This window comes from Mercenaria mercenaria, chromosome 4 (assembly GCF_021730395.1).
Source record: "Mercenaria mercenaria strain notata chromosome 4, MADL_Memer_1, whole genome shotgun sequence".
In the NCBI taxonomy this organism is placed as follows: Eukaryota; Metazoa; Mollusca; class Bivalvia; order Venerida; family Veneridae; genus Mercenaria; species Mercenaria mercenaria.
The window spans coordinates 54,084,236-54,091,413 of record NC_069364.1 but is presented as its reverse complement, the minus strand read 5'-3'; the positions used below and the strand labels follow the sequence as shown (position 1 = coordinate 54,091,413).

Sequence of the window (7,178 nt, the reverse complement as noted above, 5' to 3'; positions counted from 1 at the left end):
TTGAAAATACAGAATTCAGGAAGACTGGCTATGTTAACTGCAGAAAATAGCGCTGAACCCAAAAGCAAACAAAAAAGTCCTACTTTTTTATTTCATGGAATATTTAACTGTTTTAGCAGAGTGTTTACTCGTATTTGTGATGTTTGATGGGCTTTTAATGTTAGGAAAGATATGATATATGGATTATGTTTTTATTTTATGCTAACTAATGAAATACTGTATTCTATCAGTTAAATAGTTTTATATCTCATCACTGACACTGCAAAAATATGAACTCTATATTTTCACACTGTGGGAGATATAGCTCCGCCCCCCCTCATACATTCTGTATGAATTTTAAATTATTTGCTTAAACAGGATGAAAATTGTAGTCGCACTTTGTTCTTTATAGTATATTTCTCGATTCAAATTATTTTACTTAATGAGAATTTCATACTGTTATGCGGCAAAAAATAAAATAAAATGGAACTATATGTTTCTAACGTCACAACACGTCTGACGTCATGTCTGTTTACGCGCGTCTGTTTCCCGCGCTGAGATTAAAAATTGTTGCAAAATGCACAACTCAACGTGTCCGAAATCATTTGTCCTCCACCTCAGATATATGTGTTGAAGTTGGCAGTTACTTGTTGAAAATACAGAATTCAGGAAGACTGGCTATGTTAACTGCAGAAAATAGCGCTGAACCCAAAAGCAAACAAAAAAGTCCTACTTTTTTTATTTCATGGAATATTTAACTGTTTTAGCAGAGTGTTTACTCGTATTTGTGATGTTTGATGGGCTTTTAATGTTAGGAAAGATATGATATATGGATTATGTTTTTATTTTATGCTAACTAATGAAATACTGTATTCTATCAGTTAAATAGTTTTATATCTCATCACTGACACTGCAAAAATATGAACTCTATATTTTCACACTGTGGGAGATATAGCTCCGCCCCCCTCATACATTCTGTATGAATTTTAAATTATTTGCTTAAACAGGATGAAAATTGTAGTCGCACTTTGTTCTTTATAGTATATTTCTCGATTCAAATTATTTTACTTAATGAGAATTTCATACTGTTATGCGGCAAAAAATAAAATAAAATGGAACTATATGTTTCTAACGTCACAACACGTCTGACGTCATGTCTGTTTACGCGCGTCTGTTTCCCGCGCTGAGATTAAAAATTGTTGCAAAATGCACATCTCAACGTAATTGAGCATACAATAAAAAGAAAATGTGTTTGTTTTTCGTGAATATTGAATATATCTCACCTCGAAGTGAGAAAATGTTCACATTTTCACTCGCGCTACGCGCTCGTGAAAATATTTGAAATTTTCTCACTTCTCAGTAAGATATATTCCATATTCACTCAAAACAAACAAATATCCTCTATCTATTTTGTGTCTATGAATACTAGGATAACCTTTCTTTACACACATCTCTGGAAAGCTCTTTGCAAAGAATGGTGTTTCTATCTAGCCAAGTTGTTAAATAAATGAACCGGTTCAGAGCAACAGCCTGTTTATAATGTTGGCATAAGTTTACATGTAAACTTTACATTACCTCCCCTGATTGTAATCAAAATGGATTTATATCAGTAAGTACTTATAGGACTTATTTGAAATTTCATTATTGTTATTAGTTGGACAGAGACAATCAGGGTAGATAACTATGGACTGGTTTTATGTCAAATTACCTCCCTTTATTTCAAATTATATCTCCATAACTAATGAAGATACTGATCTGAAATTTCATTTATGTCAACATATTTATTTGGCAGATCCTTCTTTTGTTCACTTACACTATTTATTTTTTTAATTACTTCCCGTTTACGTTACTATAAATAGCTTATTTTTAGTAACTTTTTTATTATTGGCCGTAGGGAAAAACCGAGACCACTTTTCTGTGGTACAACATGGATGGTACCTCCAATTTTTTAGGTGTATTTTGACATATCTATACCTTGTAAGAATTTTTTTCTTTTTGGTTAAATTTCTTCCCTTTGTTGTTCCTGTCCTTTGGACTTTGATATTTTACTGAGGACCTTCTTGTCCTCAAGTGCAATGATAACAGGTGAGCGATATAGGGCCATCATGGCCCTCTTGTTTATTTGTCTTGGTAAATGTTTACAATGTCCTGTGCATCAATACATGAGTTTTCATATATTATCATTAACTTACGAGATAAATCAGTTCAATCTTAACGTTGGATGAAATGATTGCACAGTTGTAGAGGACTCTTTTGATTAAATTCTATTTAAAATAGGTATGAATGAGTTTGTCTTGATCACAAGAAATAAGAAAATCCATTAAATTACATTCTGTTTTTATCTGGGGTAGGGGTAGAGTAATGTTATTCAGTGTAACGTTAATGGCGTTAATGGAGTGTCGATATTGTCGCATTCTCATATATTAAATAGAATCTTAACATTCAGTGGTGTTATATTTTCTGGTCCTTTGGGATCATGGGGTTCATTCAACATAATGCGTAATAGAGTTCCGCTTAAGCCGGTGCTAGGAGGTGTGAGAGGTGTTGCACATTTTATTACCTCTCGTGAACAATCAAACCGAGTCTGCTATTATTCTTCTTGGTTGTTTTCTTTGCTTCCAAAGGATCTTTTTACAGAATTATTTAAAATCTGAATTTGTCGTTTGGGTTTTACATGAGACAAGATTAAAGCAAACCTTTTATTCCAAACTCAACGCCATATTAGTCGCTCTTATGTCACTGTAACGTAAATATTGACTTTAGCGTTAAAATGATCTCTACAAATTATACGCCATTTTAAAGACATTTTTAATGAAAATATGAGTAACAAGCAAATTTATACTTGTTAAATAATGATAACAATAACTTAAACTTAGGCGCCATCCATCATAAAATGTGTATAGAAATACACTGTTACGTCATGACGTGGTGTTTCGCTGTCCCGTCAGACGCCGAATTTTTATTTGCGTATGAAGATTTTCATAGATTTTTTTGCGAAAAATCCAACATGAGCAAATAACTTTTTTATTTCACTTATTCAATAAACATACCTTAAAATGTAATGCAAAAAAAAAACTTTCCAGAAACAGTATAAGACGAAATTTGCGATTTGAGGTGCAGTTGTTAGTACTTATTTCGCCGCTCCGAACGTACGATTTCCTTCAATAATTGTATTTAGCTACTTGCAATATGAAAAAAACTATGAGCAGGCGGGAAAAAATTAATTCGGATCAATTTCCAATTAATAATGGCGGAAAAACTAACTTTTCCATAAAAAAACAGGTACCGCTAGGTGGCGCTACACATCAAACATTAAACAGGAACTGTGCAAAATATATATGTGTCGTGGAATATTATTTTGGGGCTTATGGACGTTGACGTCGTTATCGAGAAAATGCGAGATTTGTTTACGTCTTTTTTTGGTAAGCGATTCTACGTGTAAGCTTAGAAAAAATCATTTGTAAACTTTCAAAGAATAATTTGTCGATACTTTTAATCATGTGAGACCTACTAAACTCTTCAACGGCTCTCTTTTCGTGGTATACAACCGGTGACAACTGAATTTTCACAAGATATTGATTATTCTGAGTGACCTATTACGTCATTTCAAAAACGGTGTAAATTTGACATCAATTATGCGGTAAAATGCTTCTATTTATATTAGTTTGGACGATTCCCTGACGGTTTCATGTAATTAATGTTGAAGCTGGATATGTAAACAACGCATCAGAGTTGTGTAAGTATGAATTTCTTTCTAATATTATGAGAAAATTATCATTTTTGTCTAGGTCATTGAACCCGGAAGTAATGAGACTTTTAAACTGAGGATGTAGCAACGAATTGTTTATAGCAACCATGTTGTGGCCGCAATAAAAATCAATAAAATGTGATCAATTAACCTTCTAAAATGAGCCAGATTGAACTGTCACAAGCTAGTACTATTCCATATGAGTTTTCTGACCATGACCCTGAGTTTAATGATGAACTTCACTTAGTTGATATTTTATATCCAGAATGTCCAAATGAAAGTGTTGAACATGAACAACTGTGTCCTTTTTTAATGGTCAAGATAGTGATAATGCTTCAGATGTTGGAGATGATGGTTATTTATATGATGCGTATTATGATGATAGCTCTGACTTAGATGTAGATAATGAAATTGAAAACGATCTTGTGCAACAGGAAAAGAGACCCATTGACCAACTTGAGGATGATAAAGTTTTGAAATTTCGGAATGATACATGTGGTTGTAGGGAATTTCATAACGGTACTGCTTGCTCCAAAGTTGTCAATTTTGATGAATTAATTGGGTACCGTCAGAGATGTATGGAAATGACTGCAGAGGAAAGAGATCTTGTAGTGAAGTCCCTTCTGTTTTCTCACCGGCATACAGGTGCAAATATTCAGGCTACCGGAAAAAAATCAAAAGTGCGGGAAAGAGCCTCCCAAGAGTATTATTTTATGGGTTTGCGAGTGTGTAGGTCATTATTTTGTTTTGCACACTATATTTCAAAAAACACTCTAGGAAATATATCAAAATCTCTAGATGAAATAGGTATTGTTCCTCGTGTACATGGGAATAAAAACAAACCATCTCCACATAGTTTGACATTTGAAGATAGAAATCAAATAAAAAAGTTCATAACAGAATATGCTACAGAAAATGCGTTACCGTTACCTGGTCGCTTACCAAATGTGCCCCAGAAGACAGTTCTTCTTTTGCCATCAGACCGTAAGGTTATTGATATACACAACCTTTATAATGAAAGTGCAGGTGAAAGTGGGTGCCGTTCAGTCTGTTTGAAGACATTTAGAAATACATGGAGTGATCTTTGCCCAAACATTACTATTTCAAAGCTCGCTACTGATTTATGCCACCAGTGTCAAAAATACAGTTTCACTCTCAGTCAATCTGGAAAACTGACAGAGGCAGAAAAACAGGATACTTTGAAAAATTATGGTGAGCATATACAAAGGGCGCAAGGTCAGAGAACTCACTACAGACAATAGACAGAAGAAAGCAAGCAGTTATATATAAATACTAATCCAATGGAAGGTGTGATATAATATAGACTAAAGTTTTTATTTTTCAATTTTTTAAGTACATGTACAAAGTCATTAAGTATATATAGTGGATATTTTTTGAGTGAATATGGAATATATCTTGCTGAGAAGTGAGAAAATTTTCACATTTTCATGAGCGCGTGAGATATTAATGAAAAAGAAACACATTTACTTTTGTTTTCTATGCTTAACTATGTTGATAAAATGCATTTTGCAACAAATTATAATCATAACGAGGGAAACACGTACCTAAACGGCAATGTTGGCAAAAAGCCGGTCAATAAGAATATTGACCGGGCCGGTTGTCAATACTGGTTAAAACCAGTCAATACTGGTCGATTCAATACTATGGTCACTCTTGGGCGGTCAATACTGGTTTATTTAACACTATTACATAATGTACATTCACAGATTAGCACAGGCTGTACTAGTAATATAAAAATAAAAAAGCAATTTGAATAATATAAAACTTCGTTCATTAAAAAGTATGTTGGTCAATACTGGTCAATTCAATTTTTTGGCTCCATTTTGGTTTTTGGACAATATACTTAGACTGGTCAATACTAGTTTATTCAAATTGAATGCTTCTTCTTACAGTAGCCTTTATTTTAGAATAATTAAAGATTTTATTACTGTAAATTACACTCACTGAAATGGACAGTACTGGTCAATTCAGATTTTGGTCCTATGCAATATCCCTGTTGTGGTCAATACTGGTCAATTGAATACTTTGATTGTATTACTTATTTTTAAAATAGTTACCATGTTCAAGCAGTGGGATTATTGATCATGACAGCTAATTAGTGATTAGATAAACAGGCCAGCAACATATCTATTGTATATTGTAAGACATGGTGTCAGTTAGGCAATGTGACAATTGCTTTCAAAACACAAGTAAACCACTTCCATGAAAGGGTCCAGGGGTTCACAGCAATTTTTCATTAAATTATTTATACCAGTAAAACATGTAAAAATAATTAGATTTATCTCTTGTGAATCAGACACTTATTGCTACAGTTTATGTAATACTTTCTACAAATTAAGTTCATTTAAATTAGCAGTTTTTCCACTTATTGTGACAATTATTTGTAGAAAAATGATATATTTTGTAATCTGATCTAACAGAAAATGTTCAATGACCAGTATCAACCAGTATTGACCAATATACCACTTCTGGCCAAGTTGGGAGTATTGATTAGGTTGATTTAACTACCTAAATAATAATGCCTGCATTCACCTTAATCAAGCCCCAAATGCTCTTAAACAGTCATTATTTAATTGTTCATAAACTGCAAAATATCTTAACAGTCAGTATTGACTAATTTACCAGTATTGATCAATCGACCAGTATTGACCACTTCAGGGAGTATTGACCGGGGCGGTTTTAACCGGTTAAAACCGGCGGTTAAAAGCAGGGGCGGTCTTAACCGCCCAACATTGCTAAACGGACATGATGTCAGACATGTTGCGACATTAAAGTAAACACGCACAAGAAATAAAGTTTCATTTTATTTTACTTCTCACTGTATTATGTTATGAAATTCACATTAAGTAAAATAATTTGAATCAGGAAATACACTATAAAAAACAAAGTGCATTTACAATTTTCATCATTTTTTAAGGAAATGAATTCAAATTCATACTCAGTGTACAAGTAGATCATCAAAGCTATGATATACAGTGAGTGATATGGAATATATCTCACAGACTGTATTCCATAAAATTTTATTAGCATAAAATGAATTGTAGTACTTTTCTTGCTAAACATGTGGGATTAAACTTACTCATTTTACACAGGTTGTAAAGTTAATACAACTTATATTAATCACTAAATAATACAGTATTATGAAACCTGCTTATAAATTTAAAGAAATTATTTTGTCATGTTTCAGGCAGTCCACCATGCACTCTGGATGTTGAGCAGGGTTTCAGAAATCCCATGTCCGGAGCCCGGGGGCTACCAGAAAATTCTGTCGGGCTACTAAATTTTTTCAGAGCGTGCCCGCCGGGCTACCTTGAAACTCCGTATCGAGTAGCCCGGAAATCAATTATTTAGTCTTCAAATATAATTTTGATAGTTGTCTATAATCCCCTTGTTTATCAAGAGATACATGCCCGAGGCTTTAATTATCTTA

General features: G+C 33.2%; 1 protein-coding gene across 2 annotated transcripts in view; it reads left to right on the top strand.

Moving 5' to 3' along the window:
• Nucleotides 1-7,178, top strand: part of LOC128556374 (uncharacterized) — a 130,905-nt gene that overhangs the window by 118,607 nt on the left and 5,120 nt on the right. The window contains exon 1 of one of the 2 annotated variants that reach the window (XM_053541285.1): nucleotides 3,568-3,715. The exons of the other annotated variant lie outside the window; for it this stretch is intronic. The gene's annotated coding sequence lies outside the window, so the exon portion shown is untranslated. Of the gene's footprint in view, nucleotides 1-3,567; nucleotides 3,716-7,178 lie in introns of those variants that run through there. 2 annotated transcript variants of the gene reach the window in all.